Genomic DNA, 25,313 nt, shown 5'->3' with positions numbered 1-25,313 from the left:
GGAGAAACACCAGAGAGCGGGACTCCCGCGCACAGTTCTGCACAGACACGGAGGAAAACAAGAGAGAGGATCCCTACGTTAAGCGCGGCGGACGGGCGCTTGTGGAGAAAAGTGAAAAAGCTTACAGCACCTGGTATTCCCAGGCGGTCTCCCGTCCAAGTACTAACCAGGCCCGACCCTGCTTGGCTTCCGAGATCAGACGAAATCGGGCGTGTTCAGGGTGGTATGGCCGTAAGCTGTCCAAGGTACCACGCATGGGCCTCTTAGGGGTGGCGCTCGTCAGACGCGCCTCCAAGGCCCAGGCGGCAGCGTTCCCATCCGTTCCTCCCTCGGAGAAACACCAGAGAGCGGGACTCCCGCGCACAGTTCTGCACAGACACGGAGGAAAACAAGAGAGAGGATCCCTACGTTAAGCGCGGCGGACGGGCGCTTGTGGAGAAAAGTGAAAAAGCTTACAGCACCTGGTATTCCCAGGCGGTCTCCCGTCCAAGTACTAACCAGGCCCGACCCTGCTTGGCTTCCGAGATCAGACGAGATCGGGCGTGTTCAGGGTGGTATGGCCGTAAGCTGTCCAAGGTACCACGCATGGGCCTCTTAGGGGTGGCGCTCGTCAGACGCGCCTCCAAGGCCCAGGCGGCAGCTGCGCCGGGAGCGTTCCCATCCGTTCCTCCCTCGGAGAAACACCAGAGAGCGGGACTCCCGCGCACAGTTCTGCACAGACACGGAGGAAAACAAGAGAGAGGATCCCTACGTTAAGCGCGGCGGACGGGCGCTTGTGGAGAAAAGTGAAAAAGCTTACAGCACCTGGTATTCCCAGGCGGTCTCCCGTCCAAGTACTAACCAGGCCCGACCCTGCTTGGCTTCCGAGATCAGACGAGATCGGGCGTGTTCAGGGTGGTATGGCCGTAAGCTGTCCAAGGTACCACGCATGGGCCTCTTAGGGGTGGCGCTCGTCAGACGCGCCTCCAAGGCCCAGGCGGCAGCGTTCCCATCCGTTCCTCCCTCGGAGAAACACCAGAGAGCGGGACTCCCGCGCACAGTTCTGCACAGACACGGAGGAAAACAAGAGAGAGGATCCCTACGTTAAGCGCGGCGGACGGGCGCTTGTGGAGAAAAGTGAAAAAGCTTACAGCACCTGGTATTCCCAGGCGGTCTCCCGTCCAAGTACTAACCAGGCCCGACCCTGCTTGGCTTCCGAGATCAGACGAGATCGGGCGTGTTCAGGGTGGTATGGCCGTAAGCTGTCCAAGGTACCACGCATGGGCCTCTTAGGGGTGGCGCTCGTCAGACGCGCCTCCAAGGCCCAGGCGGCAGCTGCGCCGGGAGCGTTCCCATCCGTTCCTCCCTCGGAGAAACACCAGAGAGCGGGACTCCCGCGCACAGTTCTGCACAGACACGGAGGAAAACAAGAGAGAGGATCCCTACGTTAAGCGCGGCGGACGGGCGCTTGTGGAGAAAAGTGAAAAAGCTTACAGCACCTGGTATTCCCAGGCGGTCTCCCGTCCAAGTACTAACCAGGCCCGACCCTGCTTGGCTTCCGAGATCAGACGAGATCGGGCGTGTTCAGGGTGGTATGGCCGTAAGCTGTCCAAGGTACCACGCATGGGCCTCTTAGGGGTGGCGCTCGTCAGACGCGCCTCCAAGGCCCAGGCGGCAGCGTTCCCATCCGTTCCTCCCTCGGAGAAACACCAGAGAGCGGGACTCCCGCGCACAGTTCTGCACAGACACGGAGGAAAACAAGAGAGAGGATCCCTACGTTAAGCGCGGCGGACGGGCGCTTGTGGAGAAAAGTGAAAAAGCTTACGGCACCTGGTATTCCCAGGCGGTCTCCCGTCCAAGTACTAACCAGGCCCGACCCTGCTTGGCTTCCGAGATCAGACGAGATCGGGCGTGTTCAGGGTGGTATGGCCGTAAGCTGTCCAAGGTACCACGCATGGGCCTCTTAGGGGTGGCGCTCGTCAGACGCGCCTCCAAGGCCCAGGCGGCAGCGTTCCCATCCGTTCCTCCCTCGGAGAAACACCAGAGAGCGGGACTCCCGCGCACAGTTCTGCACAGACACGGAGGAAAACAAGAGAGAGGATCCCTACGTTAGGCGCGGCGGACGGGCGCTTGTGGAGAAAAGTGAAAAAGCTTACAGCACCTGGTATTCCCAGGCGGTCTCCCGTCCAAGTACTAACCAGGCCCGACCCTGCTTGGCTTCCGAGATCAGACGAGATCGGGCGTGTTCAGGGTGGTATGGCCGTAAGCTGTCCAAGGTACCACGCATGGGCCTCTTAGGGGTGGCGCTCGTCAGACGCGCCTCCAAGGCCCAGGCGGCAGCGTTCCCATCCGTTCCTCCCTCGGAGAAACACCAGAGAGCGGGACTCCCGCGCACAGTTCTGCACAGACACGGAGGAAAACAAGAGAGAGGATCCCTACGTTAAGCGCGGCGGACGGGCGCTTGTGGAGAAAAGTGAAAAAGCTTACAGCACCTGGTATTCCCAGGCGGTCTCCCGTCCAAGTACTAACCAGGCCCGACCCTGCTTGGCTTCCGAGATCAGACGAAATCGGGCGTGTTCAGGGTGGTATGGCCGTAAGCTGTCCAAGGTACCACGCATGGGCCTCTTAGGGGTGGCGCTCGTCAGACGCGCCTCCAAGGCCCAGGCGGCAGCGTTCCCATCCGTTCCTCCCTCGGAGAAACACCAGAGAGCGGGACTCCCGCGCACAGTTCTGCACAGACACGGAGGAAAACAAGAGAGAGGATCCCTACGTTAAGCGCGGCGGACGGGCGCTTGTGGAGAAAAGTGAAAAAGCTTACAGCACCTGGTATTCCCAGGCGGTCTCCCGTCCAAGTACTAACCAGGCCCGACCCTGCTTGGCTTCCGAGATCAGACGAGATCGGGCGTGTTCAGGGTGGTATGGCCGTAAGCTGTCCAAGGTACCACGCATGGGCCTCTTAGGGGTGGCGCTCGTCAGACGCGCCTCCAAGGCCCAGGCGGCAGCTGCGCCGGGAGCGTTCCCATCCGTTCCTCCCTCGGAGAAACACCAGAGAGCGGGACTCCCGCGCACAGTTCTGCACAGACACGGAGGAAAACAAGAGAGAGGATCCCTACGTTAAGCGCGGCGGACGGGCGCTTGTGGAGAAAAGTGAAAAAGCTTACGGCACCTGGTATTCCCAGGCGGTCTCCCGTCCAAGTACTAACCAGGCCCGACCCTGCTTGGCTTCCGAGATCAGACGAGATCGGGCGTGTTCAGGGTGGTATGGCCGTAAGCTGTCCAAGGTACCACGCATGGGCCTCTTAGGGGTGGCGCTCGTCAGACGCGCCTCCAAGGCCCAGGCGGCAGCGTTCCCATCCGTTCCTCCCTCGGAGAAACACCAGAGAGCGGGACTCCCGCGCACAGTTCTGCACAGACACGGAGGAAAACAAGAGAGAGGATCCCTACGTTAGGCGCGGCGGACGGGCGCTTGTGGAGAAAAGTGAAAAAGCTTACAGCACCTGGTATTCCCAGGCGGTCTCCCGTCCAAGTACTAACCAGGCCCGACCCTGCTTGGCTTCCGAGATCAGACGAGATCGGGCGTGTTCAGGGTGGTATGGCCGTAAGCTGTCCAAGGTACCACGCATGGGCCTCTTAGGGGTGGCGCTCGTCAGACGCGCCTCCAAGGCCCAGGCGGCAGCGTTCCCATCCGTTCCTCCCTCGGAGAAACACCAGAGAGCGGGACTCCCGCGCACAGTTCTGCACAGACACGGAGGAAAACAAGAGAGAGGATCCCTACGTTAAGCGCGGCGGACGGGCGCTTGTGGAGAAAAGTGAAAAAGCTTACAGCACCTGGTATTCCCAGGCGGTCTCCCGTCCAAGTACTAACCAGGCCCGACCCTGCTTGGCTTCCGAGATCAGACGAAATCGGGCGTGTTCAGGGTGGTATGGCCGTAAGCTGTCCAAGGTACCACGCATGGGCCTCTTAGGGGTGGCGCTCGTCAGACGCGCCTCCAAGGCCCAGGCGGCAGCGTTCCCATCCGTTCCTCCCTCGGAGAAACACCAGAGAGCGGGACTCCCGCGCACAGTTCTGCACAGACACGGAGGAAAACAAGAGAGAGGATCCCTACGTTAAGCGCGGCGGACGGGCGCTTGTGGAGAAAAGTGAAAAAGCTTACAGCACCTGGTATTCCCAGGCGGTCTCCCGTCCAAGTACTAACCAGGCCCGACCCTGCTTGGCTTCCGAGATCAGACGAGATCGGGCGTGTTCAGGGTGGTATGGCCGTAAGCTGTCCAAGGTACCACGCATGGGCCTCTTAGGGGTGGCGCTCGTCAGACGCGCCTCCAAGGCCCAGGCGGCAGCTGCGCCGGGAGCGTTCCCATCCGTTCCTCCCTCGGAGAAACACCAGAGAGCGGGACTCCCGCGCACAGTTCTGCACAGACACGGAGGAAAACAAGAGAGAGGATCCCTACGTTAAGCGCGGCGGACGGGCGCTTGTGGAGAAAAGTGAAAAAGCTTACAGCACCTGGTATTCCCAGGCGGTCTCCCGTCCAAGTACTAACCAGGCCCGACCCTGCTTGGCTTCCGAGATCAGACGAGATCGGGCGTGTTCAGGGTGGTATGGCCGTAAGCTGTCCAAGGTACCACGCATGGGCCTCTTAGGGGTGGCGCTCGTCAGACGCGCCTCCAAGGCCCAGGCGGCAGCGTTCCCATCCGTTCCTCCCTCGGAGAAACACCAGAGAGCGGGACTCCCGCGCACAGTTCTGCACAGACACGGAGGAAAACAAGAGAGAGGATCCCTACGTTAAGCGCGGCGGACGGGCGCTTGTGGAGAAAAGTGAAAAAGCTTACAGCACCTGGTATTCCCAGGCGGTCTCCCGTCCAAGTACTAACCAGGCCCGACCCTGCTTGGCTTCCGAGATCAGACGAGATCGGGCGTGTTCAGGGTGGTATGGCCGTAAGCTGTCCAAGGTACCACGCATGGGCCTCTTAGGGGTGGCGCTCGTCAGACGCGCCTCCAAGGCCCAGGCGGCAGCTGCGCCGGGAGCGTTCCCATCCGTTCCTCCCTCGGAGAAACACCAGAGAGCGGGACTCCCGCGCACAGTTCTGCACAGACACGGAGGAAAACAAGAGAGAGGATCCCTACGTTAAGCGCGGCGGACGGGCGCTTGTGGAGAAAAGTGAAAAAGCTTACAGCACCTGGTATTCCCAGGCGGTCTCCCGTCCAAGTACTAACCAGGCCCGACCCTGCTTGGCTTCCGAGATCAGACGAGATCGGGCGTGTTCAGGGTGGTATGGCCGTAAGCTGTCCAAGGTACCACGCATGGGCCTTTTAGGGGTGGCGCTCGTCAGACGCGCCTCCAAGGCCCAGGCGGCAGCGTTCCCATCCGTTCCTCCCTCGGAGAAACACCAGAGAGCGGGACTCCCGCGCACAGTTCTGCACAGACACGGAGGAAAACAAGAGAGAGGATCCCTACGTTAAGCGCGGCGGACGGGCGCTTGTGGAGAAAAGTGAAAAAGCTTACAGCACCTGGTATTCCCAGGCGGTCTCCCGTCCAAGTACTAACCAGGCCCGACCCTGCTTGGCTTCCGAGATCAGACGAGATCGGGCGTGTTCAGGGTGGTATGGCCGTAAGCTGTCCAAGGTACCACGCATGGGCCTCTTAGGGGTGGCGCTCGTCAGACGCGCCTCCAAGGCCCAGGCGGCAGCTGCGCCGGGAGCGTTCCCATCCGTTCCTCCCTCGGAGAAACACCAGAGAGCGGGACTCCCGCGCACAGTTCTGCACAGACACGGAGGAAAACAAGAGAGAGGATCCCTACGTTAAGCGCGGCGGACGGGCGCTTGTGGAGAAAAGTGAAAAAGCTTACAGCACCTGGTATTCCCAGGCGGTCTCCCGTCCAAGTACTAACCAGGCCCGACCCTGCTTGGCTTCCGAGATCAGACGAGATCGGGCGTGTTCAGGGTGGTATGGCCGTAAGCTGTCCAAGGTACCACGCATGGGCCTCTTAGGGGTGGCGCTCGTCAGACGCGCCTCCAAGGCCCAGGCGGCAGCGTTCCCATCCGTTCCTCCCTCGGAGAAACACCAGAGAGCGGGACTCCCGCGCACAGTTCTGCACAGACACGGAGGAAAACAAGAGAGAGGATCCCTACGTTAGGCGCGGCGGACGGGCGCTTGTGGAGAAAAGTGAAAAAGCTTACAGCACCTGGTATTCCCAGGCGGTCTCCCGTCCAAGTACTAACCAGGCCCGACCCTGCTTGGCTTCCGAGATCAGACGAGATCGGGCGTGTTCAGGGTGGTATGGCCGTAAGCTGTCCAAGGTACCACGCATGGGCCTCTTAGGGGTGGCGCTCGTCAGACGCGCCTCCAAGGCCCAGGCGGCAGCTGCGCCGGGAGCGTTCCCATCCGTTCCTCCCTCGGAGAAACACCAGAGAGCGGGATTCCCGCGCACAGTTCTGCACAGACACGGAGGAAAACAAGAGAGAGGATCCCTACGTTAAACGCGGCGGACGGGCGCTTGTGGAGAAAAGTGAAAAAGCTTACAGCACCTGGTATTCCCAGGCGGTCTCCCGTCCAAGTACTAACCAGGCCCGACCCTGCTTGGCTTCCGAGATCAGACGAGATCGGGCGTGTTCAGGGTGGTATGGCCGTAAGCTGTCCAAGGTACCACGCATGGGCCTCTTAGGGGTGGTGCTCGTCAGACGCGCCTCCAAGGCCCAGGCGGCAGCGTTCCCATCCGTTCCTCCCTCGGAGAAACACCAGAGAGCGGGACTCCCGCGCACAGTTCTGCACAGACACGGAGGAAAACAAGAGAGAGGATCCCTACGTTAGGCGCGGCGGACGGGCGCTTGTGGAGAAAAGTGAAAAAGCTTACAGCACCTGGTATTCCCAGGCGGTCTCCCGTCCAAGTACTAACCAGGCCCGACCCTGCTTGGCTTCCGAGATCAGACGAGATCGGGCGTGTTCAGGGTGGTATGGCCGTAAGCTGTCCAAGGTACCACGCATGGGCCTCTTAGGGGTGGCGCTCGTCAGACGCGCCTCCAAGGCCCAGGCGGCAGCTGCGCCGGGAGCGTTCCCATCCGTTCCTCCCTCGGAGAAACACCAGAGAGCGGGACTCCCGCGCACAGTTCTGCACAGACACGGAGGAAAACAAGAGAGAGGATCCCTACGTTAAGCGCGGCGGACGGGCGCTTGTGGAGAAAAGTGAAAAAGCTTACAGCACCTGGTATTCCCAGGCGGTCTCCCGTCCAAGTACTAACCAGGCCCGACCCTGCTTGGCTTCCGAGATCAGACGAGATCGGGCGTGTTCAGGGTGGTATGGCCGTAAGCTGTCCAAGGTACCACGCATGGGCCTCTTAGGGGTGGCGCTCGTCAGACGCGCCTCCAAGGCCCAGGCGGCAGCGTTCCCATCCGTTCCTCCCTGGGAGAAACACCAGAGAGCGGGACTCCCGCGCACAGTTCTGCACAGACACGGAGGAAAACAAGAGAGAGGATCCCTACGGTAAGCGCGGCGGACGGGCGCTTGTGGAGAAAAGTGAAAAAGCTTACAGCACCTGGTATTCCCAGGCGGTCTCCCGTCCAAGTACTAACCAGGCCCGACCCTGCTTGGCTTCCGAGATCAGACGAGATCGGGCGTGTTCAGGGTGGTATGGCCGTAAGCTGTCCAAGGTACCACGCATGGGCCTCTTAGGGGTGGCGCTCGTCAGACGCGCCTCCAAGGCCCAGGCGGCAGCGTTCCCATCCGTTCCTCCCTCGGAGAAACACCAGAGAGCGGGACTCCCGCGCACAGTTCTGCACAGACACGGAGGAAAACAAGAGAGAGGATCCCTACGTTAAGCGCGGCGGACGGGCGCTTGTGGAGAAAAGTGAAAAAGCTTACAGCACCTGGTATTCCCAGGCGGTCTCCCGTCCAAGTACTAACCAGGCCCGACCCTGCTTGGCTTCCGAGATCAGACGAGATCGGGCGTGTTCAGGGTGGTATGGCCGTAAGCTGTCCAAGGTACCACGCATGGGCCTCTTAGGGGTGGCGCTCGTCAGACGCGCCTCCAAGGCCCAGGCGGCAGCTGCGCCGGGAGCGTTCCCATCCGTTCCTCCCTCGGAGAAACACCAGAGAGCGGGACTCCCGCGCACAGTTCTGCACAGACACGGAGGAAAACAAGAGAGAGGATCCCTACGTTAAGCGCGGCGGACGGGCGCTTGTGGAGAAAAGTGAAAAAGCTTACAGCACCTGGTATTCCCAGGCGGTCTCCCGTCCAAGTACTAACCAGGCCCGACCCTGCTTGGCTTCCGAGATCAGACGAGATCGGGCGTGTTCAGGGTGGTATGGCCGTAAGCTGTCCAAAGTACCACGCATGGGCCTCTTAGGGGTGGCGCTCGTCAGACGCGCCTCCAAGGCCCAGGCGGCAGCTGCGCCGGGAGCGTTCCCATCCGTTCCTCCCTGGGAGAAACACCAGAGAGCGGGACTCCCGCGCACAGTTCTGCACAGACACGGAGGAAAACAAGAGAGAGGATCCCTACGTTAAGCGCGGCGGACGGGCGCTTGTGGAGAAAAGTGAAAAAGCTTACAGCACCTGGTATTCCCAGGCGGTCTCCCGTCCAAGTACTAACCAGGCCCGACCCTGCTTGGCTTCCGAGATCAGACGAGATCGGGCGTGTTCAGGGTGGTATGGCCGTAAGCTGTCCAAGGTACCACGCATGGGCCTCTTAGGGGTGGCGCTCGTCAGACGCGCCTCCAAGGCCCAGGCGGCAGCTGCGCCGGGAGCGTTCCCATCCGTTCCTCCCTGGGAGAAACACCAGAGAGCGGGACTCCCGCGCACAGTTCTGCACAGACACGGAGGAAAACAAGAGAGAGGATCCCTACGTTAAGCGCGGCGGACGGGCGCTTGTGGAGAAAAGTGAAAAAGCTTACAGCACCTGGTATTCCCAGGCGGTCTCCCGTCCAAGTACTAACCAGGCCCGACCCTGCTTGGCTTCCGAGATCAGACGAGATCGGGCGTGTTCAGGGTGGTATGGCCGTAAGCTGTCCAAGGTACCACGCATGGGCCTCTTAGGGGTGGCGCTCGTCAGACGCGCCTCCAAGGCCCAGGCGGCAGCGTTCCCATCCGTTCCTCCCTCGGAGAAACACCAGAGAGCGGGACTCCCGCGCACAGTTCTGCACAGACACGGAGGAAAACAAGAGAGAGGATCCCTACGTTAGGCGCGGCGGACGGGCGCTTGTGGAGAAAAGTGAAAAAGCTTACAGCACCTGGTATTCCCAGGCGGTCTCCCGTCCAAGTACTAACCAGGCCCGACCCTGCTTGGCTTCCGAGATCAGACGAGATCGGGCGTGTTCAGGGTGGTATGGCCGTAAGCTGTCCAAGGTACCACGCATGGGCCTCTTAGGGGTGGCGCTCGTCAGACGCGCCTCCAAGGCCCAGGCGGCAGCTGCGCCGGGAGCGTTCCCATCCGTTCCTCCCTCGGAGAAACACCAGAGAGCGGGACTCCCGCGCACAGTTCTGCACAGACACGGAGGAAAACAAGAGAGAGGATCCCTACGTTAAGCGCGGCGGACGGGCGCTTGTGGAGAAAAGTGAAAAAGCTTACAGCACCTGGTATTCCCAGGCGGTCTCCCGTCCAAGTACTAACCAGGCCCGACCCTGCTTGGCTTCCGAGATCAGACGAGATCGGGCGTGTTCAGGGTGGTATGGCCGTAAGCTGTCCAAGGTACCACGCATGGGCCTCTTAGGGGTGGCGCTCGTCAGACGCGCCTCCAAGGCCCAGGCGGCAGCGTTCCCATCCGTTCCTCCCTCGGAGAAACACCAGAGAGCGGGACTCCCGCGCACAGTTCTGCACAGACACGGAGGAAAACAAGAGAGAGGATCCCTACGTTAAGCGCGGCGGACGGGCGCTTGTGGAGAAAAGTGAAAAAGCTTACAGCACCTGGTATTCCCAGGCGGTCTCCCGTCCAAGTACTAACCAGGCCCGACCCTGCTTGGCTTCCGAGATCAGACGAGATCGGGCGTGTTCAGGGTGGTATGGCCGTAAGCTGTCCAAGGCACCACGCATGGGCCTCTTAGGGGTGGCGCTCGTCAGACGCGCCTCCAAGGCCCAGGCGGCAGCTGCGCCGGGAGCGTTCCCATCCGTTCCTCCCTCGGAGAAACACCAGAGAGCGGGACTCCCGCGCACAGTTCTGCACAGACACGGAGGAAAACAAGAGAGAGGATCCCTACGTTAAGCGCGGCGGACGGGCGCTTGTGGAGAAAAGTGAAAAAGCTTACAGCACCTGGTATTCCCAGGCGGTCTCCCGTCCAAGTACTAACCAGGCCCGACCCTGCTTGGCTTCCGAGATCAGACGAGATCGGGCGTGTTCAGGGTGGTATGGCCGTAAGCTGTCCAAGGTACCACGCATGGGCCTCTTAGGGGTGGCGCTCGTCAGACGCGCCTCCAAGGCCCAGGCGGCAGCGTTCCCATCCGTTCCTCCCTCGGAGAAACACCAGAGAGCGGGACTCCCGCGCACAGTTCTGCACAGACACGGAGGAAAACAAGAGAGAGGATCCCTACGTTAAGCGCGGCGGACGGGCGCTTGTGGAGAAAAGTGAAAAAGCTTACAGCACCTGGTATTCCCAGGCGGTCTCCCGTCCAAGTACTAACCAGGCCCGACCCTGCTTGGCTTCCGAGATCAGACGAGATCGGGCGTGTTCAGGGTGGTATGGCCGTAAGCTGTCCAAGGTACCACGCATGGGCCTCTTAGGGGTGGCGCTCGTCAGACGCGCCTCCAAGGCCCAGGCGGCAGCTGCGCCGGGAGCGTTCCCATCCGTTCCTCCCTCGGAGAAACACCAGAGAGCGGGACTCCCGCGCACAGTTCTGCACAGACACGGAGGAAAACAAGAGAGAGGATCCCTACGTTAAGCGCGGCGGACGGGCGCTTGTGGAGAAAAGTGAAAAAGCTTACAGCACCTGGTATTCCCAGGCGGTCTCCCGTCCAAGTACTAACCAGGCCCGACCCTGCTTGGCTTCCGAGATCAGACGAGATCGGGCGTGTTCAGGGTGGTATGGCCGTAAGCTGTCCAAGGTACCACGCATGGGCCTCTTAGGGGTGGCGCTCGTCAGACGCGCCTCCAAGGCCCAGGCGGCAGCTGCGCCGGGAGCGTTCCCATCCGTTCCTCCCTCGGAGAAACACCAGAGAGCGGGACTCCCGCGCACAGTTCTGCACAGACACGGAGGAAAACAAGAGAGAGGATCCCTACGTTAAGCGCGGCGGACGGGCGCTTGTGGAGAAAAGTGAAAAAGCTTACAGCACCTGGTATTCCCAGGCGGTCTCCCGTCCAAGTACTAACCAGGCCCGACCCTGCTTGGCTTCCGAGATCAGACGAGATCGGGCGTGTTCAGGGTGGTATGGCCGTAAGCTGTCCAAGGTACCACGCATGGGCCTCTTAGGGGTGGCGCTCGTCAGACGCGCCTCCAAGGCCCAGGCGGCAGCTGCGCCGGGAGCGTTCCCATCCGTTCCTCCCTCGGAGAAACACCAGAGAGCGGGACTCCCGCGCACAGTTCTGCACAGACACGGAGGAAAACAAGAGAGAGGATCCCTACGTTAAGCGCGGCGGACGGGCACTTGTGGAGAAAAGTGAAAAAGCTTACAGCACCTGGTATTCCCAGGCGGTCTCCCGTCCAAGTACTAACCAGGCCCGATCCTGCTTGGCTTCCGAGATCAGACGAGATCGGGCGTGTTCAGGGTGGTATGGCCGTAAGCTGTCCAAGGTACCACGCATGGGCCTCTTAGGGGTGGCGCTCGTCAGACGCGCCTCCAAGGCCCAGGCGGCAGCTGCGCCGGGAGCGTTCCCATCCGTTCCTCCCTCGGAGAAACACCAGAGAGCGGGACTCCCGCGCACAGTTCGGCACAGACACGGAGGAAAACAAGAGAGAGGATCCCTACGTTAAGCGCGGCGGACGGGCGCTTGTGGAGAAAAGTGAAAAAGCTTACAGCACCTGGTATTCCCAGGCGGTCTCCCGTCCAAGTACTAACCAGGCCCGACCCTGCTTGGCTTCCGAGATCAGACGAGATCGGGCGTGTTCAGGGTGGTATGGCCGTAAGCTGTCCAAGGTACCACGCATGGGCCTCTTAGGGGTGGCGCTCGTCAGACGCGCCTCCAAGGCCCAGGCGGCAGCTGCGCCGGGAGCGTTCCCATCCGTTCCTCCCTCGGAGAAACACCAGAGAGCGGGACTCCCGCGCACAGTTCTGCACAGACACGGAGGAAAACAAGAGAGAGGATCCCTACGTTAAGCGCGGCGGACGGGCGCTTGTGGAGAAAAGTGAAAAAGCTTACAGCACCTGGTATTCCCAGGCGGTCTCCCGTCCAAGTACTAACCAGGCCCGACCCTGCTTGGCTTCCGAGATCAGACGAGATCGGGCGTGTTCAGGGTGGTATGGCCGTAAGCTGTCCAAGGTACCACGCATGGGCCTCTTAGGGGTGGCGCTCGTCAGACGCGCCTCCAAGGCCCAGGCGGCAGCTGCGCCGGGAGCGTTCCCATCCGTTCCTCCCTCGGAGAAACACCAGAGAGCGGGACTCCCGCGCACAGTTCTGCACAGACACGGAGGAAAACAAGAGAGAGGATCCCTACGTTAAGCGCGGCGGACGGGCGCTTGTGGAGAAAAGTGAAAAAGCTTACAGCACCTGGTATTCCCAGGCGGTCTCCCGTCCAAGTACTAACCAGGCCCGACCCTGCTTGGCTTCCGAGATCAGACGAGATCGGGCGTGTTCAGGGTGGTATGGCCGTAAGCTGTCCAAGGTACCACGCATGGGCCTCTTAGGGGTGGCGCTCGTCAGACGCGCCTCCAAGGCCCAGGCGGCAGCTGCGCCGGGAGCGTTCCCATCCGTTCCTCCCTCGGAGAAACACCAGAGAGCGGGACTCCCGCGCACAGTTCTGCACAGACACGGAGGAAAACAAGAGAGAGGATCCCTACGTTAAGCGCGGCGGACGGGCGCTTGTGGAGAAAAGCGAAAAAGCTTACAGCACCTGGTATTCCCAGGCGGTCTCCCGTCCAAGTACTAACCAGGCCCGACCCTGCTTGGCTTCCGAGATCAGACGAGATCGGGCGTGTTCAGGGTGGTATGGCCGTAAGCTGTCCAAGGTACCACGCATGGGCCTTTTAGGGGTGGCGCTCGTCAGACGCGCCTCCAAGGCCCAGGCGGCAGCGTTCCCATCCGTTCCTCCCTCGGAGAAACACCAGAGAGCGGGACTCCCGCGCACAGTTCTGCACAGACACGGAGGAAAACAAGAGAGAGGATCCCTACGTTAAGCGCGGCGGACGGGCGCTTGTGGAGAAAAGCGAAAAAGCTTACAGCACCTGGTATTCCCAGGCGGTCTCCCGTCCAAGTACTAACCAGGCCCGACCCTGCTTGGCTTCCGAGATCAGACGAGATCGGGCGTGTTCAGGGTGGTATGGCCGTAAGCTGTCCAAGGTACCACGCATGGGCCTCTTAGGGGTGGCGCTCGTCAGACGCGCCTCCAAGGCCCAGGCGGCAGCTGCGCCGGGAGCGTTCCCATCCGTTCCTCCCTCGGAGAAACACCAGAGAGCGGGACTCCCGCGCACAGTTCTGCACAGACACGGAGGAAAACAAGAGAGAGAATCCCTACGTTAAGCGCGGCGGACGGGCGCTTGTGGAGAAAAGTGAAAAAGCTTACAGCACCTGGTATTCCCAGGCGGTCTCCCGTCCAAGTACTAACCAGGCCCGACCCTGCTTGGCTTCCAAGATCAGACGAGATCGGGCGTGTTCAGGGTGGTATGGCCGTAAGCTGTCCAAGGTACCACGCATGGGCCTCTTAGGGGTGGCGCTCGTCAGACGCGCCACCAAGGCCCAGGCGGCAGCGTTCCCATCCGTTCCTCCCTCGGAGAAACACCAGAGAGCGGGACTACGTTAAGCGCGGCGGACGGGCGCTTGTGGAGAAAAGTGAAAAAGCTTACAGCACCTGGTATTCCCAGGCGGTCTCCCGTCCAAGTACTAACCAGGCCCGACCCTGCTTGGCTTCCGAGATCAGACGAGATCGGGCGTGTTCAGGGTGGTATGGCCGTAAGCTGTCCAAGGTACCACGCATGGGCCTCTTAGGGGTGGCGCTCGTCAGACGCGCCTCCAAGGCCCAGGCGGCAGCTGCGCCGGGAGCGTTCCCATCCGTTCCTCCCTGGGAGAAACACCAGAGAGCGGGACTCCCGCGCACAGTTCTGCACAGACACGGAGGAAAACAAGAGAGAGGATCCCTACGTTAAGCGCGGCGGACGGGCGCTTGTGGATAAAAGTGAAAAAGCTTACAGCACCTGGTATTCCCAGGCGGTCTCCCGTCCAAGTACTAACCAGGCCCGACCCTGCTTGGCTTCCGAGATCAGACGAGATCGGGCGTGTTCAGGGTGGTATGGCCGTAAGCTGTCCAAGGTACCACGCATGGGCCTCTTAGGGGTGGCGCTCGTCAGACGCGCCTCCAAGGCCCAGGCGGCAGCTGCGCCGGGAGCGTTCCCATCCGTTCCTCCCTCGGAGAAACACCAGAGAGCGGGACTCCCGCGCACAGTTCTGCACAGACACGGAGGAAAACAAGAGAGAGGATCCCTACGTTAAGCGCGGCGGACGGGCGCTTGTGGAGAAAAGTGAAAAAGCTTACAGCACCTGGTATTCCCAGGCGGTCTCCCGTCCAAGTACTAACCAGGCCCGACCCTGCTTGGCTTCCGAGATCAGACGAGATCGGGCGTGTTCAGGGTGGTATGGCCGTAAGCTGTCCAAGGTACCACGCATGGGCCTCTTAGGGGTGGCGCTCGTCAGACGCGCCTCCAAGGCCCAGGCGGCAGCGTTCCCATCTGTTCCTCCCTCGGAGAAACACCAGAGAGCGGGACTCCCGCGCACAGTTCTGCACAGACACGGAGGAAAACAAGAGAGAGGATCCCTACTTTAGGCGCGGCGGACGGGCGCTTGTGGATAAAAGTGAAAAAGCTTACAGCACCTGGTATTCCCAGGCGGTCTCCCGTCCAAGTACTAACCAGGCCCGACCCTGCTTGGCTTCCGAGATCAGACGAGATCGGGCGTGTTCAGGGTGGTATGGCCGTAAGCTGTCCAAGGTACCACGCATGGGCCTCTTAGGGGTGGCGCTCGTCAGACGCGCCTCCAAGGCCCAGGCGGCAGCTGCGCCGGGAGCGTTCCCATCCGTTCTTCCCTCGGAGAAACACCAGAGAGCGGGACTCCCGCGCACAGTTCTGCACAGACACGGAGGAAAACAAGAGAGAGGATCCCTACGTTAAGCGCGGCGGACGGGCGCTTGTGGAGAAAAGTGAAAAAGCTTACAGCACCTGGTATTCCCAGGCGGTCTCCCGTCCAAGTACTAACCAGGCCCGACCCTGCTTGGCTTCCGAGATCAGACGAGATCGGGCGTGTTCAGGGTGGTATGGCCGTAAGCTGTCCAAGGTACCACGCATGGGCCTCTTAGGGGTGGCGCTCGTCAGACGCGCCTCCAAGGCCCAGGCGGCAGCTGCGCCGGCAGCGTTCCCATCCGTTCCTCCCTCGGAGAAACACCAGAGAGCGGGACTCCCGCGCACAGTTCTGCACAGACACGGAGGAAAACAAGAGAGAGGATCCCTACGTTAAGCGCGGCGGACGGGCGCTTGTGGAGAAAAGTGAAAAAGCTTACAGCACCTGGTATTCCCAGGCGGTCTCCCGTCCAAGTACTAACCAGGCCCGACCCTGCTTGGCTTCCGAGATCAGACGAGATCGGGCGTGTTCAGGGTGGTATGGCCGTAAGCTGTCCAAGGTACCACGCATGGGCCTCTTAGGGGTGGCGCTCGTCAGACGCGCCTCCAAGGCCCAGGCGGCAGCGTTCCCATCCGTTCCTCCCTCGGAGAAACACCAGAGAGCGGGACTCCCGCGCACAGTTCTGCACAGACACGGAGGAAAACAAGAGAGAGGATCCCTACGTTAGGCGCGGCGGACGGGCGCTTGTGGAGAAAAGTGAAAAAGCTTACAGCACCTGGTATTCCCAGGCGGTCTCCCGTCCAAGTACTAACCAGGCCCGACCCTGCTTGGCTTCCGAGATCAGACGAGATCGGGCGTGTTCAGGGTGGTATGGCCGTAAGCTGTCCAAGGTACCACGCATGGGCCTCTTAGGGGTGGCGCTCGTCAGACGCGCCTCCAAGGCCCAGGCGGCAGCTGCGCCGGGAGCGTTCCCATCCGTTCCTCCCTCGGAGAAACACCAGAGAGCGGGACTCCTGCGCACAGTTCTGCACAGACACGGAGGAAAACAAGAGAGAGGATCCCTACGTTAAGCGCGGCGGACGGGCGCTTGTGGAGAAAAGTGAAAAAGCTTACAGCACCTGGTATTCCCAGGCGGTCTCCCGTCCAAGTACTAACCAGGCCCGACCCTGCTTGGCTTCCGAGATCAGACGAGATCGGGCGTGTTCAGGGTGGTATGGCCGTAAGCTGTCCAAGGTACCACGCATGGGCCTCTTAGGGGTGGCGCTCGTCAGACGCGCCTCCAAGGCCCAGGCGGCAGCTGCGCCGGGAGCGTTCCCATCCGTTCCTCCCTCGGAGAAACACCAGAGAGCGGGACTCCCGCGCACAGTTCTGCACAGACACGGAGGAAAACAAGAGAGAGGATCCCTACGTTAAGCGCGGCGGACGGGCGCTTGTGGAGAAAAGTGAAAAAGCTTACAGCACCTGGTATTCCCAGGCGGTCTCCCGTCCAAGTACTAACCAGGCCCGACCCTGCTTGGCTTCCGAGATCAGACGAGATCGGGCGTGTTCAGGGTGGTATGGCCGTAAGCTGTCCAAGGTACCACGCATGGGCCTCTTAGGGGTGGCGCTCGTCAGACGCGCCTCCAAGGCCCAGGCGGCAGCTGCGCCGGGAGCGTTCCCATCCGTTCCTCCCTGGGAGAAACACCAGAGAGCGGGACTCCCGCGCACAGTTCTGCACAGACACGGAGGAAAACAAGAGAGAGGATCCCTACGTTAAGCGCGGCGGACGGGCGCTTGTGGAGAAAAGTGAAAAAGCTTACAGCACCTGGTATTCCCAGGCGGTCTCCCGTCCAAGTACTAACCAGGCCCGACCCTGCTTGGCTTCCGAGATCAGACGAGATCGGGCGTGTTCAGGGTGGTATGGCCGTAAGCTGTCCAAGGTACCACGCATGGGCCTCTTAGGGGTGGCGCTCGTCAGACGCGCCTCCAAGGCCCAGGCGGCAGCGTTCCCATCCGGTCCTCCCTCGGAGAAACACCAGAGAGCGGGACTCCCGCGCACAGTTCTGCACAGACACGGAGGAAAACAAGAGAGAGGATCCCTACGTTAGGCGCGGCGGACGGGCGCTTGTGGAGAAAAGTGAAAAAGCTTACAGCACCTGGTATTCCCAGGCGGTCTCCCGTCCAAGTACTAACCAGGCCCGACCCTGCTTGGCTTCCGAGATCAGACGAGATCGGGCGTGTTCAGGGTGGTATGGCCGTAAGCTGTCCAAGGTACCACGCATGGGCCTCTTAGGGGTGGCGCTCGTCAGACGCGCCTCCAAGGCCCAGGCGGCAGCTGCGCCGGGAGCGTTCCCATCCGTTCCTCCCTCGGAGAAACACCAGAGAGCGGGACTCCCGCGCACAGTTCTGCACAGACACGGAGGAAAACAAGAGAGAGGATCCCTACGTTAAGCGCGGCGGACGGGCGCTTGTGGAGAAAAGTGAAAAAGCTTACAGCACCTGGTATTCCCAGGCGGTCTCCCGTCCAAGTACTAACCAGGCCCGACCCTGCTTGGCTTCCGAGATCAGACGAGATCGGGCGTGTTCAGGGTGGTATGGCCGTAAGCTGTCCAAGGTACCACGCATGGGCCTCTTAGGGGTGGCGCTCGTCAGACGCGCCTCCAAGGCCCAGGCGGCAGCTGCGCCGGGAGCGTTCCCATCCGTTCCTCCCTCGGAGAAACACCAGAGAGCGGGACTCCCGCGCACAGTTCTGCACAGACACGGAGGAAAACAAGAGAGAGGATCCCTACTTTAGGCGCGGCGGACGGGCGCTTGTGGAGAAAAGTGAAAAAGCTTACAGCACCTGGTATTCCCAGGCGGTCTCCCGTCCAAGTACTAACCAGGCCCGACCCTGCTTGGCTTCCGAGATCAGACGAGATCGGGCGTGTTCAGGGTGGTATGGCCGTAAGCTGTCCAAGGTACCACGCATGGGCCTCTTAGGGGTGGCGCTCGTCAGACGCGCCTCCAAGGCCCAGGCGGCAGCTGCGCCGGGAGCGTTCCCATCCGTTCTTCCCTCGGAGAAACACCAGAGAGCGGGACTCCCGCGCACAGTTCTGCACAGACACGGAGGAAAACAAGAGAGAGGATCCCTACGTTAAGCGCGGCGGACGGGCGCTTGTGGAGAAAAGTGAAAAAGCTTACAGCACCTGGTATTCCCAGGCGGTCTCCCGTCCAAGTACTAACCAGGCCCGACCCTGCTTGGCTTCCGAGATCAGACGAGATCGGGCGTGTTCAGGGTGGTATGGCCGTAAGCTGTCCAAGGTACCACGCATGGGCCTCTTAGGGGTGGCGCTCGTCAGACGCGCCTCCAAGGCCCAGGCGGCAGCTGCGCCGGCAGCGTTCCCATCCGTTCCTCCCTCGGAGAAACACCAGAGAGCGGGACTCCCGCGCACAGTTCTGCACAGACACGGAGGAAAACAAGAGAGAGGATCCCTACGTTAAGCGCGGCGGACGGGCGCTTGTGGAGAAAAGTGAAAAAGCTTACAGCACCTGGTATTCCCAGGCGGTCTCCCGTCCAAGTACTAACCAGGCCCGACCCTGCTTGGCTTCCGAGATCAGACGAGATCGGGCGTGTTCAGGGTGGTATGGCCGTAAGCTGTCCAAGGTACCACGCATGGGCCTCTTAGGGGTGGCGCTCGTCAGACGCGCCTCCAAGGCCCAGGCGGCAGCGTTCCCATCCGTTCCTCCCTCGGAGAAACACCAGAGAGCGGGACTCCCGCGCACAGTTCTGCACAGACACGGAGGAAAACAAGAGAGAGGATCCCTACGTTAGGCGCGGCGGACGGGCGCTTGTGGAGAAAAGTGAAAAAGCTTACAGCACCTGGTATTCCCAGGCGGTCTCCCGTCCAAGTACTAACCAGGCCCGACCCTGCTTGGCTTCCGAGATCAGACGAGATCGGGCGTGTTCAGGGTGGTATGGCCGTAAGCTGTCCAAGGTACCACGCATGGGCCTCTTAGGGGTGGCGCTCGTCAGACGCGCCTCCAAGGCCCAGGCGGCAGCTGCGCCGGGAGCGTTCCCATCCGTTCCTCCCTCGGAGAAACACCAGAGAGCGGGACTCCCGCGCACAGTTCTGCACAGACACGGAGGAAAACAAGAGAGAGGATCCCTACGTTAAGCGCGGCGGACGGGCGCTTGTGGAGAAAAGTGAAAAAGCTTACAGCACCTGGTATTCCCAGGCGGTCTCCCGTCCAAGTACTAACCAGGCCCGACCCTGCTTGGCTTCCGAGATCAGACGAGATCGGGCGTGTTCAGGGTGGTATGGCCGTAAGCTGTCCAAGGTACCACGCATGGGCCTCTTAGGGGTGGCGCTCGTCAGACGCGCCTCCAAGGCCCAGGCGGCAGCGTTCCCATCTGTTCCTCCCTCGGAGAAACACCAGAGAGCGGGACTCCCGCGCACAGTTCTGCACAGACACGGAGGAAAACAAGAGAGAGGATCCCTACTTTAGGCGCGGCGGACGGGCGCTTGTGGAGAAAAGTGAAAAAGCTTACAGCACCTGGTATTCCCAGGCGGTCTCCCGTCCAAGTACTAACCAGGCCCGACCCTGCTTGGCTTCCGAGATCAGACGAGATCGGGCGTGTTCAGGGTGGTATGGCCGTAAGCTGTCCAAGGTACCACGCATGGGCCTCTTAGGGGTGGCGCTCGTCAGACGCGCCTCCAAGGCCCAGGCGGCAGCTGCGCCGGGAGCGTTCCCATCCGTTCTTCCCTCGGAGAAACACCAGAGAGCGGGACTCCCGCGCACAGTTCTGCACAGACACGGAGGAAAACAAGAGAGAGGATCCCTACGTTAAGCGCGGCGGACGGGCGCTTGTGGAGAAAAGTGAAAAAGCTTACAGCACCTGGTATTCCCAGGCGGTCTCCCGTCCAAGTACTAACCAGGCCCGACCCTGCTTGGCTTCCGAGATCAGACGAGATCGGGCGTGTTCAGGGTGGTATGGCCGTAAGCTGTCCAAGGTACCACGCATGGGCCTCTTAGGGGTGGCGCTCGTCAGACGCGCCTCCAAGGCCCAGGCGGCAGCTGCGCCGGCAGCGTTCCCATCCGTTCCTCCCTCGGAGAAACACCAGAGAGCGGGACTCCCGCGCACAGTTCTGCACAGACACGGAGGAAAACAAGAGAGAGGATCCCTACGTTAAGCGCGGCGGACGGGCGCTTGTGGAGAAAAGTGAAAAAGCTTACAGCACCTGGTATTCCCAGGCGGTCTCCCGTCCAAGTACTAACCAGGCCCGACCCTGCTTGGCTTCCGAGATCAGACGAGATCGGGCGTGTTCAGGGTGGTATGGCCGTAAGCTGTCCAAGGTACCACGCATGGGCCTCTTAGGGGTGGCGCTCGTCAGACGCGCCTCCAAGGCCCAGGCGGCAGCGTTCCCATCCGTTCCTCCCTCGGAGAAACACCAGAGAGCGGGACTCCCGCGCACAGTTCTGCACAGACACGGAGGAAAACAAGAGAGAGGATCCCTACGTTAGGCGCGGCGGACGGGCGCTTGTGGAGAAAAGTGAAAAAGCTTACAGCACCTGGTATTCCCAGGCGGTCTCCCGTCCAAGTACTAACCAGGCCCGACCCTGCTTGGCTTCCGAGATCAGACGAGATCGGGCGTGTTCAGGGTGGTATGGCCGTAAGCTGTCCAAGGTACCACGCATGGGCCTCTTAGGGGTGGCGCTCGTCAGACGCGCCTCCAAGGCCCAGGCGGCAGCTGCGCCGGGAGCGTTCCCATCCGTTCCTCCCTCGGAGAAACACCAGAGAGCGGGACTCCTGCGCACAGTTCTGCACAGACACGGAGGAAAACAAGAGAGAGGATCCCTACGTTAAGCGCGGCGGACGGGCGCTTGTGGAGAAAAGTGAAAAAGCTTACAGCACCTGGTATTCCCAGGCGGTCTCCCGTCCAAGTACTAACCAGGCCCGACCCTGCTTGGCTTCCGAGATCAGACGAGATCGGGCGTGTTCAGGGTGGTATGGCCGTAAGCTGTCCAAGGTACCACGCATGGGCCTCTTAGGGGTGGCGCTCGTCAGACGCGCCTCCAAGGCCCAGGCGGCAGCTGCGCCGGGAGCGTTCCCATCCGTTCCTCCCTCGGAGAAACACCAGAGAGCGGGACTCCCGCGCACAGTTCTGCACAGACACGGAGGAAAACAAGAGAGAGGATCCCTACGTTAAGCGCGGCGGACGGGCGCTTGTGGAGAAAAGTGAAAAAGCTTACAGCACCTGGTATTCCCAGGCGGTCTCCCGTCCAAGTACTAACCAGGCCCGACCCTGCTTGGCTTCCGAGATCAGACGAGATCGGGCGTGTTCAGGGTGGTATGGCCGTAAGCTGTCCAAGGTACCACGCATGGGCCTCTTAGGGGTGGCGCTCGTCAGACGCGCCTCCAAGGCCCAGGCGGCAGCTGCGCCGGGAGCGTTCCCATCCGTTCCTCCCTGGGAGAAACACCAGAGAGCGGGACTCCCGCGCACAGTTCTGCACAGACACGGAGGAAAACAAGAGAGAGGATCCCTACGTTAAGCGCGGCGGACGGGCGCTTGTGGAGAAAAGTGAAAAAGCTTACAGCACCTGGTATTCCCAGGCGGTCTCCCGTCCAAGTACTAACCAGGCCCGACCCTGCTTGGCTTCCGAGATCAGACGAGATCGGGCGTGTTCAGGGTGGTATGGCCGTAAGCTGTCCAAGGTACCACGCATGGGCCTCTTAGGGGTGGCGCTCGTCAGACGCGCCTCCAAGGCCCAGGCGGCAGCGTTCCCATCTGTTCCTCCCTCGGAGAAACACCAGAGAGCGGGACTCCCGCGCACAGTTCTGCACAGACACGGAGGAAAACAAGAGAGAGGATCCCTACGTTAGGCGCGGCGGACGGGCGCTTGTGGAGAAAAGTGAAAAAGCTTACAGCACCTGGTATTCCCAGGCGGTCTCCCGTCCAAGTACTAACCAGGCCCGACCCTGCTTGGCTTCCGAGATCAGACGAGATCGGGCGTGTTCAGGGTGGTATGGCCGTAAGCTGTCCAAGGTACCACGCATGGGCCTCTTAGGGGTGGCGCTCGTCAGACGCGCCTCCAAGGCCCAGGCGGCAGCTGCGCCGGGAGCGTTCCCATCCGTTCCTCCCTCGGAGAAACACCAGAGAGCGGGACTCCCGCGCACAGTTCTGCACAGACACGGAGGAAAACAAGAGAGAGGATCCCTACGTTAAGCGCGGCGGACGGGCGCTTGTGGAGAAAAGTGAAAAAGCTTACAGCACCTGGTATTCCCAGGCGGTCTCCCGTCCAAGTACTAACCAGGCCCGACCCTGCTTGGCTTCCGAGATCAGACGAGATCGGGCGTGTTCAGGGTGGTATGGCCGTAAGCTGTCCAAGGTACCACGCATGGGCCTCTTAGGGGTGGCGCTCGTCAGACGCGCCTCCAAGGCCCAGGCGGCAGCTGCGCCGGGAGCGTTCCCATCCGTTCCTCCCTCGGAGAAACACCAGAGAGCGGGACTCCCGCGCACAGTTCTGCACAGACACGGAGGAAAACAAGAGAGAGGATCCCTACTTTAGGCGCGGCGGACGGGCGCTTGTGGAGAAAAGTGAAAAAGCTTACAGCACCTGGTATTCCCAGGCGGTCTCCCGTCCAAGTACTAACCAGGCCCGACCCTGCTTGGCTTCCGAGATCAGACGAGATCGGGCGTGTTCAGGGTGGTATGGCCGTAAGCTGTCCAAGGTACCACGCATGGGCCTCTTAGGGGTGGCGCTCGTCAGACGCGCCTCCAAGGCCCAGGCGGCAGCTGCGCCGGGAGCGTTCCCATCCGTTCTTCCCTCGGAGAAACACCAGAGAGCGGGACTCCCGCGCACAGTTCTGCACAGACACGGAGGAAAACAAGAGAGAGGATCCCTACGTTAAGCGCGGCGGACGGGCGCTTGTGGAGAAAAGTGAAAAAGCTTACAGCACCTGGTATTCCCAGGCGGTCTCCCGTCCAAGTACTAACCAGGCCCGACCCTGCTTGGCTTCCGAGATCAGACGAGATCGGGCGTGTTCAGGGTGGTATGGCCGTAAGCTGTCCAAGGTACCACGCATGGGCCTCTTAGGGGTGGCGCTCGTCAGACGCGCCTCCAAGGCCCAGGCGGCAGCTGCGCCGGCAGCGTTCCCATCCGTTCCTCCCTCGGAGAAACACCAGAGAGCGGGACTCCCGCGCACAGTTCTGCACAGACACGGAGGAAAACAAGAGAGAGGATCCCTACGTTAAGCGCGGCGGACGGGCGCTTGTGGAGAAAAGTGAAAAAGCTTACAGCACCTGGTATTCCCAGGCGGTCTCCCGTCCAAGTACTAACCAGGCCCGACCCTGCTTGGCTTCCGAGATCAGACGAGATCGGGCGTGTTCAGGGTGGTATGGCCGTAAGCTGTCCAAGGTACCACGCATGGGCCTCTTAGGGGTGGCGCTCGTCAGACGCGCCTCCAAGGCCCAGGCGGCAGCGTTCCCATCCGTTCCTCCCTCGGAGAAACACCAGAGAGCGGGACTCCCGCGCACAGTTCTGCACAGACACGGAGGAAAACAAGAGAGAGGATCCCTACGTTAGGCGCGGCGGACGGGCGCTTGTGGAGAAAAGTGAAAAAGCTTACAGCACCTGGTATTCCCAGGCGGTCTCCCGTCCAAGTACTAACCAGGCCCGACCCTGCTTGGCTTCCGAGATCAGACGAGATCGGGCGTGTTCAGGGTGGTATGGCCGTAAGCTGTCCAAGGTACCACGCATGGGCCTCTTAGGGGTGGCGCTCGTCAGACGCGCCTCCAAGGCCCAGGCGGCAGCTGCGCCGGGAGCGTTCCCATCCGTTCCTCCCTCGGAGAAACACCAGAGAGCGGGACTCCCGCGCACAGTTCTGCACAGACACGGAGGAAAACAAGAGAGAGGATCCCTACGTTAAGCGCGGCGGACGGGCGCTTGTGGAGAAAAGTGAAAAAGCTTACAGCACCTGGTATTCCCAGGCGGTCTCCCGTCCAAGTACTAACCAGGCCCGACCCTGCTTGGCTTCCGAGATCAGACGAGATCGGGCGTGTTCAGGGTGGTATGGCCGTAAGCTGTCCAAGGTACCACGCATGGGCCTCTTAGGGGTGGCGCTCGTCAGACGCGCCTCCAAGGCCCAGGCGGCAGCTGCGCCGGGAGCGTTCCCATCCGTTCCTCCCTCGGAGAAACACCAGAGAGCGGGACTCCCGCGCACAGTTCTGCACAGACACGGAGGAAAACAAGAGAGAGGATCCCTACGTTAAGCGCGGCGGACGGGCGCTTGTGGAGAAAAGTGAAAAAGCTTACAGCACCTGGTATTCCCAGGCGGTCTCCCGTCCAAGTACTAATCAGGCCCGACCCTGCTTGGCTTCCGAGATCAGACGAGATCGGGCGTGTTCAGGGTGGTATGGCCGTAAGCTGTCCAAGGTACCACGCATGGGCCTCTTAGGGGTGGCGCTCGTCAGACGCGCCTCCAAGGCCCAGGCGGCAGCTGCGCCGGGAGCGTTCCCATCCGTTCCTCCCTGGGAGAAACACCAGAGAGCGGGACTCCCGCGCACAGTTCTGCACAGACACGGAGGAAAACAAGAGAGAGGATCCCTACGTTAAGCGCGGCGGACGGGCGCTTGTGGAGAAAAGTGAAAAAGCTTACAGCACCTGGTATTCCCAGGCGGTCTCCCGTCCAAGTACTAACCAGGCCCGACCCTGCTTGGCTTCCGAGATCAGACGAGATCGGGCGTGTTCAGGGTGGTATGGCCGTAAGCTGTCCAAGGTACCACGCATGGGCCTCTTAGGGGTGGCGCTCGTCAGACGCGCCTCCAAGGCCCAGGCGGCAGCGTTCCCATCTGTTCCTCCCTCGGAGAAACACCAGAGAGCGGGACTCCCGCGCACAGTTCTGCACAGACACGGAGGAAAACAAGAGAGAGGATCCCTACGTTAGGCGCGGCGGACGGGCGCTTGTGGAGAAAAGTGAAAAAGCTTACAGCACCTGGTATTCCCAGGCGGTCTCCCGTCCAAGTACTAACCAGGCCCGACCCTGCTTGGCTTCCGAGATCAGACGAGATCGGGCGTGTTCAGGGTGGTATGGCCGTAAGCTGTCCAAGGTACCACGCATGGGCCTCTTAGGGGTGGCGCTCGTCAGACGCGCCTCCAAGGCCCAGGCGGCAGCTGCGCCGGGAGCGTTCCCAT

At 61.2% G+C, this 25,313-nt stretch overlaps 75 non-coding genes across 75 annotated transcripts; all 75 read right to left on the bottom strand.

Moving 5' to 3' along the window:
- Positions 1–118: 118 nt before the first annotated feature.
- Positions 119–237, bottom strand: LOC122977902. The gene has a single exon (XR_006402116.1). It is a non-coding gene; the product is annotated as a 5S ribosomal RNA (ribosomal RNA).
- Positions 238–449: 212 nt separating this feature from the next.
- Positions 450–568, bottom strand: LOC122977111. Its single transcript, XR_006401361.1, has one exon. It is a non-coding gene; the product is annotated as a 5S ribosomal RNA (ribosomal RNA).
- A 224-nt stretch (positions 569–792) lies between these two features.
- On the bottom strand, positions 793–911 carry LOC122977110. The gene has a single exon (XR_006401360.1). It is a non-coding gene; the product is annotated as a 5S ribosomal RNA (ribosomal RNA).
- A 212-nt stretch (positions 912–1,123) lies between these two features.
- Positions 1,124–1,242, bottom strand: LOC122977109. The gene has a single exon (XR_006401359.1). It is a non-coding gene; the product is annotated as a 5S ribosomal RNA (ribosomal RNA).
- Positions 1,243–1,466: 224 nt separating this feature from the next.
- LOC122977108 lies at positions 1,467–1,585 on the bottom strand. Its single transcript, XR_006401358.1, has one exon. It is a non-coding gene; the product is annotated as a 5S ribosomal RNA (ribosomal RNA).
- Positions 1,586–1,797: 212 nt separating this feature from the next.
- Positions 1,798–1,916, bottom strand: LOC122977003. The gene has a single exon (XR_006401255.1). It is a non-coding gene; the product is annotated as a 5S ribosomal RNA (ribosomal RNA).
- Positions 1,917–2,128: 212 nt separating this feature from the next.
- Positions 2,129–2,247, bottom strand: LOC122977106. Its single transcript, XR_006401356.1, has one exon. It is a non-coding gene; the product is annotated as a 5S ribosomal RNA (ribosomal RNA).
- A 212-nt stretch (positions 2,248–2,459) lies between these two features.
- Positions 2,460–2,578, bottom strand: LOC122977901. The gene has a single exon (XR_006402115.1). It is a non-coding gene; the product is annotated as a 5S ribosomal RNA (ribosomal RNA).
- A 212-nt stretch (positions 2,579–2,790) lies between these two features.
- LOC122977105 lies at positions 2,791–2,909 on the bottom strand. Its single transcript, XR_006401355.1, has one exon. It is a non-coding gene; the product is annotated as a 5S ribosomal RNA (ribosomal RNA).
- A 224-nt stretch (positions 2,910–3,133) lies between these two features.
- LOC122976991 lies at positions 3,134–3,252 on the bottom strand. Its single transcript, XR_006401244.1, has one exon. It is a non-coding gene; the product is annotated as a 5S ribosomal RNA (ribosomal RNA).
- Positions 3,253–3,464: 212 nt separating this feature from the next.
- LOC122977104 lies at positions 3,465–3,583 on the bottom strand. The gene has a single exon (XR_006401354.1). It is a non-coding gene; the product is annotated as a 5S ribosomal RNA (ribosomal RNA).
- A 212-nt stretch (positions 3,584–3,795) lies between these two features.
- Positions 3,796–3,914, bottom strand: LOC122977900. The gene has a single exon (XR_006402114.1). It is a non-coding gene; the product is annotated as a 5S ribosomal RNA (ribosomal RNA).
- A 212-nt stretch (positions 3,915–4,126) lies between these two features.
- On the bottom strand, positions 4,127–4,245 carry LOC122977103. Its single transcript, XR_006401353.1, has one exon. It is a non-coding gene; the product is annotated as a 5S ribosomal RNA (ribosomal RNA).
- Positions 4,246–4,469: 224 nt separating this feature from the next.
- LOC122977102 lies at positions 4,470–4,588 on the bottom strand. Its single transcript, XR_006401352.1, has one exon. It is a non-coding gene; the product is annotated as a 5S ribosomal RNA (ribosomal RNA).
- A 212-nt stretch (positions 4,589–4,800) lies between these two features.
- LOC122977101 lies at positions 4,801–4,919 on the bottom strand. The gene has a single exon (XR_006401351.1). It is a non-coding gene; the product is annotated as a 5S ribosomal RNA (ribosomal RNA).
- Positions 4,920–5,143: 224 nt separating this feature from the next.
- Positions 5,144–5,262, bottom strand: LOC122977100. Its single transcript, XR_006401350.1, has one exon. It is a non-coding gene; the product is annotated as a 5S ribosomal RNA (ribosomal RNA).
- A 212-nt stretch (positions 5,263–5,474) lies between these two features.
- Positions 5,475–5,593, bottom strand: LOC122977099. Its single transcript, XR_006401349.1, has one exon. It is a non-coding gene; the product is annotated as a 5S ribosomal RNA (ribosomal RNA).
- Positions 5,594–5,817: 224 nt separating this feature from the next.
- Positions 5,818–5,936, bottom strand: LOC122977098. The gene has a single exon (XR_006401348.1). It is a non-coding gene; the product is annotated as a 5S ribosomal RNA (ribosomal RNA).
- Positions 5,937–6,148: 212 nt separating this feature from the next.
- LOC122977097 lies at positions 6,149–6,267 on the bottom strand. The gene has a single exon (XR_006401347.1). It is a non-coding gene; the product is annotated as a 5S ribosomal RNA (ribosomal RNA).
- A 224-nt stretch (positions 6,268–6,491) lies between these two features.
- Positions 6,492–6,610, bottom strand: LOC122977095. Its single transcript, XR_006401345.1, has one exon. It is a non-coding gene; the product is annotated as a 5S ribosomal RNA (ribosomal RNA).
- Positions 6,611–6,822: 212 nt separating this feature from the next.
- Positions 6,823–6,941, bottom strand: LOC122977094. The gene has a single exon (XR_006401344.1). It is a non-coding gene; the product is annotated as a 5S ribosomal RNA (ribosomal RNA).
- Positions 6,942–7,165: 224 nt separating this feature from the next.
- On the bottom strand, positions 7,166–7,284 carry LOC122977093. The gene has a single exon (XR_006401343.1). It is a non-coding gene; the product is annotated as a 5S ribosomal RNA (ribosomal RNA).
- A 212-nt stretch (positions 7,285–7,496) lies between these two features.
- LOC122977092 lies at positions 7,497–7,615 on the bottom strand. Its single transcript, XR_006401342.1, has one exon. It is a non-coding gene; the product is annotated as a 5S ribosomal RNA (ribosomal RNA).
- Positions 7,616–7,827: 212 nt separating this feature from the next.
- On the bottom strand, positions 7,828–7,946 carry LOC122977091. Its single transcript, XR_006401341.1, has one exon. It is a non-coding gene; the product is annotated as a 5S ribosomal RNA (ribosomal RNA).
- A 224-nt stretch (positions 7,947–8,170) lies between these two features.
- On the bottom strand, positions 8,171–8,289 carry LOC122977089. Its single transcript, XR_006401339.1, has one exon. It is a non-coding gene; the product is annotated as a 5S ribosomal RNA (ribosomal RNA).
- A 224-nt stretch (positions 8,290–8,513) lies between these two features.
- LOC122977088 lies at positions 8,514–8,632 on the bottom strand. The gene has a single exon (XR_006401338.1). It is a non-coding gene; the product is annotated as a 5S ribosomal RNA (ribosomal RNA).
- Positions 8,633–8,856: 224 nt separating this feature from the next.
- Positions 8,857–8,975, bottom strand: LOC122977087. Its single transcript, XR_006401337.1, has one exon. It is a non-coding gene; the product is annotated as a 5S ribosomal RNA (ribosomal RNA).
- Positions 8,976–9,187: 212 nt separating this feature from the next.
- Positions 9,188–9,306, bottom strand: LOC122977085. The gene has a single exon (XR_006401336.1). It is a non-coding gene; the product is annotated as a 5S ribosomal RNA (ribosomal RNA).
- Positions 9,307–9,530: 224 nt separating this feature from the next.
- On the bottom strand, positions 9,531–9,649 carry LOC122977084. Its single transcript, XR_006401335.1, has one exon. It is a non-coding gene; the product is annotated as a 5S ribosomal RNA (ribosomal RNA).
- A 212-nt stretch (positions 9,650–9,861) lies between these two features.
- LOC122977082 lies at positions 9,862–9,980 on the bottom strand. Its single transcript, XR_006401333.1, has one exon. It is a non-coding gene; the product is annotated as a 5S ribosomal RNA (ribosomal RNA).
- Positions 9,981–10,204: 224 nt separating this feature from the next.
- LOC122977081 lies at positions 10,205–10,323 on the bottom strand. The gene has a single exon (XR_006401332.1). It is a non-coding gene; the product is annotated as a 5S ribosomal RNA (ribosomal RNA).
- Positions 10,324–10,535: 212 nt separating this feature from the next.
- Positions 10,536–10,654, bottom strand: LOC122977080. The gene has a single exon (XR_006401331.1). It is a non-coding gene; the product is annotated as a 5S ribosomal RNA (ribosomal RNA).
- A 224-nt stretch (positions 10,655–10,878) lies between these two features.
- On the bottom strand, positions 10,879–10,997 carry LOC122977079. Its single transcript, XR_006401330.1, has one exon. It is a non-coding gene; the product is annotated as a 5S ribosomal RNA (ribosomal RNA).
- A 224-nt stretch (positions 10,998–11,221) lies between these two features.
- Positions 11,222–11,340, bottom strand: LOC122977078. Its single transcript, XR_006401329.1, has one exon. It is a non-coding gene; the product is annotated as a 5S ribosomal RNA (ribosomal RNA).
- Positions 11,341–11,564: 224 nt separating this feature from the next.
- On the bottom strand, positions 11,565–11,683 carry LOC122977998. The gene has a single exon (XR_006402209.1). It is a non-coding gene; the product is annotated as a 5S ribosomal RNA (ribosomal RNA).
- A 224-nt stretch (positions 11,684–11,907) lies between these two features.
- LOC122977077 lies at positions 11,908–12,026 on the bottom strand. The gene has a single exon (XR_006401328.1). It is a non-coding gene; the product is annotated as a 5S ribosomal RNA (ribosomal RNA).
- Positions 12,027–12,250: 224 nt separating this feature from the next.
- Positions 12,251–12,369, bottom strand: LOC122977076. Its single transcript, XR_006401327.1, has one exon. It is a non-coding gene; the product is annotated as a 5S ribosomal RNA (ribosomal RNA).
- Positions 12,370–12,593: 224 nt separating this feature from the next.
- LOC122977075 lies at positions 12,594–12,712 on the bottom strand. The gene has a single exon (XR_006401326.1). It is a non-coding gene; the product is annotated as a 5S ribosomal RNA (ribosomal RNA).
- A 224-nt stretch (positions 12,713–12,936) lies between these two features.
- On the bottom strand, positions 12,937–13,055 carry LOC122977074. Its single transcript, XR_006401325.1, has one exon. It is a non-coding gene; the product is annotated as a 5S ribosomal RNA (ribosomal RNA).
- A 212-nt stretch (positions 13,056–13,267) lies between these two features.
- On the bottom strand, positions 13,268–13,386 carry LOC122977073. The gene has a single exon (XR_006401324.1). It is a non-coding gene; the product is annotated as a 5S ribosomal RNA (ribosomal RNA).
- Positions 13,387–13,610: 224 nt separating this feature from the next.
- Positions 13,611–13,729, bottom strand: LOC122977942. The gene has a single exon (XR_006402155.1). It is a non-coding gene; the product is annotated as a 5S ribosomal RNA (ribosomal RNA).
- Positions 13,730–13,890: 161 nt separating this feature from the next.
- On the bottom strand, positions 13,891–14,009 carry LOC122977071. The gene has a single exon (XR_006401322.1). It is a non-coding gene; the product is annotated as a 5S ribosomal RNA (ribosomal RNA).
- Positions 14,010–14,233: 224 nt separating this feature from the next.
- Positions 14,234–14,352, bottom strand: LOC122977070. Its single transcript, XR_006401321.1, has one exon. It is a non-coding gene; the product is annotated as a 5S ribosomal RNA (ribosomal RNA).
- Positions 14,353–14,576: 224 nt separating this feature from the next.
- Positions 14,577–14,695, bottom strand: LOC122977069. The gene has a single exon (XR_006401319.1). It is a non-coding gene; the product is annotated as a 5S ribosomal RNA (ribosomal RNA).
- Positions 14,696–14,907: 212 nt separating this feature from the next.
- On the bottom strand, positions 14,908–15,026 carry LOC122977068. The gene has a single exon (XR_006401318.1). It is a non-coding gene; the product is annotated as a 5S ribosomal RNA (ribosomal RNA).
- Positions 15,027–15,250: 224 nt separating this feature from the next.
- LOC122977067 lies at positions 15,251–15,369 on the bottom strand. Its single transcript, XR_006401317.1, has one exon. It is a non-coding gene; the product is annotated as a 5S ribosomal RNA (ribosomal RNA).
- Positions 15,370–15,593: 224 nt separating this feature from the next.
- On the bottom strand, positions 15,594–15,712 carry LOC122977066. The gene has a single exon (XR_006401316.1). It is a non-coding gene; the product is annotated as a 5S ribosomal RNA (ribosomal RNA).
- Positions 15,713–15,924: 212 nt separating this feature from the next.
- On the bottom strand, positions 15,925–16,043 carry LOC122977065. Its single transcript, XR_006401315.1, has one exon. It is a non-coding gene; the product is annotated as a 5S ribosomal RNA (ribosomal RNA).
- Positions 16,044–16,267: 224 nt separating this feature from the next.
- On the bottom strand, positions 16,268–16,386 carry LOC122977064. The gene has a single exon (XR_006401314.1). It is a non-coding gene; the product is annotated as a 5S ribosomal RNA (ribosomal RNA).
- A 224-nt stretch (positions 16,387–16,610) lies between these two features.
- On the bottom strand, positions 16,611–16,729 carry LOC122977063. The gene has a single exon (XR_006401313.1). It is a non-coding gene; the product is annotated as a 5S ribosomal RNA (ribosomal RNA).
- A 224-nt stretch (positions 16,730–16,953) lies between these two features.
- Positions 16,954–17,072, bottom strand: LOC122977062. The gene has a single exon (XR_006401312.1). It is a non-coding gene; the product is annotated as a 5S ribosomal RNA (ribosomal RNA).
- Positions 17,073–17,284: 212 nt separating this feature from the next.
- Positions 17,285–17,403, bottom strand: LOC122977059. Its single transcript, XR_006401310.1, has one exon. It is a non-coding gene; the product is annotated as a 5S ribosomal RNA (ribosomal RNA).
- Positions 17,404–17,627: 224 nt separating this feature from the next.
- On the bottom strand, positions 17,628–17,746 carry LOC122977058. The gene has a single exon (XR_006401309.1). It is a non-coding gene; the product is annotated as a 5S ribosomal RNA (ribosomal RNA).
- Positions 17,747–17,970: 224 nt separating this feature from the next.
- LOC122977057 lies at positions 17,971–18,089 on the bottom strand. Its single transcript, XR_006401308.1, has one exon. It is a non-coding gene; the product is annotated as a 5S ribosomal RNA (ribosomal RNA).
- A 224-nt stretch (positions 18,090–18,313) lies between these two features.
- Positions 18,314–18,432, bottom strand: LOC122977056. Its single transcript, XR_006401307.1, has one exon. It is a non-coding gene; the product is annotated as a 5S ribosomal RNA (ribosomal RNA).
- Positions 18,433–18,656: 224 nt separating this feature from the next.
- On the bottom strand, positions 18,657–18,775 carry LOC122977055. Its single transcript, XR_006401306.1, has one exon. It is a non-coding gene; the product is annotated as a 5S ribosomal RNA (ribosomal RNA).
- A 212-nt stretch (positions 18,776–18,987) lies between these two features.
- On the bottom strand, positions 18,988–19,106 carry LOC122977054. The gene has a single exon (XR_006401305.1). It is a non-coding gene; the product is annotated as a 5S ribosomal RNA (ribosomal RNA).
- Positions 19,107–19,330: 224 nt separating this feature from the next.
- LOC122977053 lies at positions 19,331–19,449 on the bottom strand. The gene has a single exon (XR_006401304.1). It is a non-coding gene; the product is annotated as a 5S ribosomal RNA (ribosomal RNA).
- Positions 19,450–19,661: 212 nt separating this feature from the next.
- Positions 19,662–19,780, bottom strand: LOC122977052. The gene has a single exon (XR_006401303.1). It is a non-coding gene; the product is annotated as a 5S ribosomal RNA (ribosomal RNA).
- Positions 19,781–20,004: 224 nt separating this feature from the next.
- Positions 20,005–20,123, bottom strand: LOC122977051. The gene has a single exon (XR_006401302.1). It is a non-coding gene; the product is annotated as a 5S ribosomal RNA (ribosomal RNA).
- Positions 20,124–20,347: 224 nt separating this feature from the next.
- LOC122977050 lies at positions 20,348–20,466 on the bottom strand. The gene has a single exon (XR_006401301.1). It is a non-coding gene; the product is annotated as a 5S ribosomal RNA (ribosomal RNA).
- Positions 20,467–20,678: 212 nt separating this feature from the next.
- On the bottom strand, positions 20,679–20,797 carry LOC122977048. Its single transcript, XR_006401299.1, has one exon. It is a non-coding gene; the product is annotated as a 5S ribosomal RNA (ribosomal RNA).
- A 224-nt stretch (positions 20,798–21,021) lies between these two features.
- Positions 21,022–21,140, bottom strand: LOC122977047. The gene has a single exon (XR_006401298.1). It is a non-coding gene; the product is annotated as a 5S ribosomal RNA (ribosomal RNA).
- A 224-nt stretch (positions 21,141–21,364) lies between these two features.
- LOC122977046 lies at positions 21,365–21,483 on the bottom strand. Its single transcript, XR_006401297.1, has one exon. It is a non-coding gene; the product is annotated as a 5S ribosomal RNA (ribosomal RNA).
- A 224-nt stretch (positions 21,484–21,707) lies between these two features.
- Positions 21,708–21,826, bottom strand: LOC122977045. Its single transcript, XR_006401296.1, has one exon. It is a non-coding gene; the product is annotated as a 5S ribosomal RNA (ribosomal RNA).
- A 212-nt stretch (positions 21,827–22,038) lies between these two features.
- LOC122977044 lies at positions 22,039–22,157 on the bottom strand. The gene has a single exon (XR_006401295.1). It is a non-coding gene; the product is annotated as a 5S ribosomal RNA (ribosomal RNA).
- A 224-nt stretch (positions 22,158–22,381) lies between these two features.
- Positions 22,382–22,500, bottom strand: LOC122977043. Its single transcript, XR_006401294.1, has one exon. It is a non-coding gene; the product is annotated as a 5S ribosomal RNA (ribosomal RNA).
- A 224-nt stretch (positions 22,501–22,724) lies between these two features.
- On the bottom strand, positions 22,725–22,843 carry LOC122977042. The gene has a single exon (XR_006401293.1). It is a non-coding gene; the product is annotated as a 5S ribosomal RNA (ribosomal RNA).
- Positions 22,844–23,067: 224 nt separating this feature from the next.
- LOC122977041 lies at positions 23,068–23,186 on the bottom strand. Its single transcript, XR_006401292.1, has one exon. It is a non-coding gene; the product is annotated as a 5S ribosomal RNA (ribosomal RNA).
- A 224-nt stretch (positions 23,187–23,410) lies between these two features.
- On the bottom strand, positions 23,411–23,529 carry LOC122977040. Its single transcript, XR_006401291.1, has one exon. It is a non-coding gene; the product is annotated as a 5S ribosomal RNA (ribosomal RNA).
- A 212-nt stretch (positions 23,530–23,741) lies between these two features.
- Positions 23,742–23,860, bottom strand: LOC122977039. The gene has a single exon (XR_006401290.1). It is a non-coding gene; the product is annotated as a 5S ribosomal RNA (ribosomal RNA).
- Positions 23,861–24,084: 224 nt separating this feature from the next.
- Positions 24,085–24,203, bottom strand: LOC122977037. The gene has a single exon (XR_006401288.1). It is a non-coding gene; the product is annotated as a 5S ribosomal RNA (ribosomal RNA).
- Positions 24,204–24,427: 224 nt separating this feature from the next.
- Positions 24,428–24,546, bottom strand: LOC122977777. The gene has a single exon (XR_006401994.1). It is a non-coding gene; the product is annotated as a 5S ribosomal RNA (ribosomal RNA).
- Positions 24,547–24,770: 224 nt separating this feature from the next.
- LOC122977036 lies at positions 24,771–24,889 on the bottom strand. Its single transcript, XR_006401287.1, has one exon. It is a non-coding gene; the product is annotated as a 5S ribosomal RNA (ribosomal RNA).
- Positions 24,890–25,101: 212 nt separating this feature from the next.
- LOC122977035 lies at positions 25,102–25,220 on the bottom strand. Its single transcript, XR_006401286.1, has one exon. It is a non-coding gene; the product is annotated as a 5S ribosomal RNA (ribosomal RNA).
- Positions 25,221–25,313: the final 93 nt, after the last annotated feature.

The sequence above is a fragment of the Thunnus albacares genome, chromosome 24, assembly GCF_914725855.1.
Source record: "Thunnus albacares chromosome 24, fThuAlb1.1, whole genome shotgun sequence".
Taxonomy (NCBI): domain Eukaryota; kingdom Metazoa; phylum Chordata; class Actinopteri; order Scombriformes; family Scombridae; genus Thunnus; species Thunnus albacares.
The sequence above is the reverse complement of the archived record's forward strand: the minus strand, read 5'-3'. Positions and strand labels throughout refer to the sequence as shown.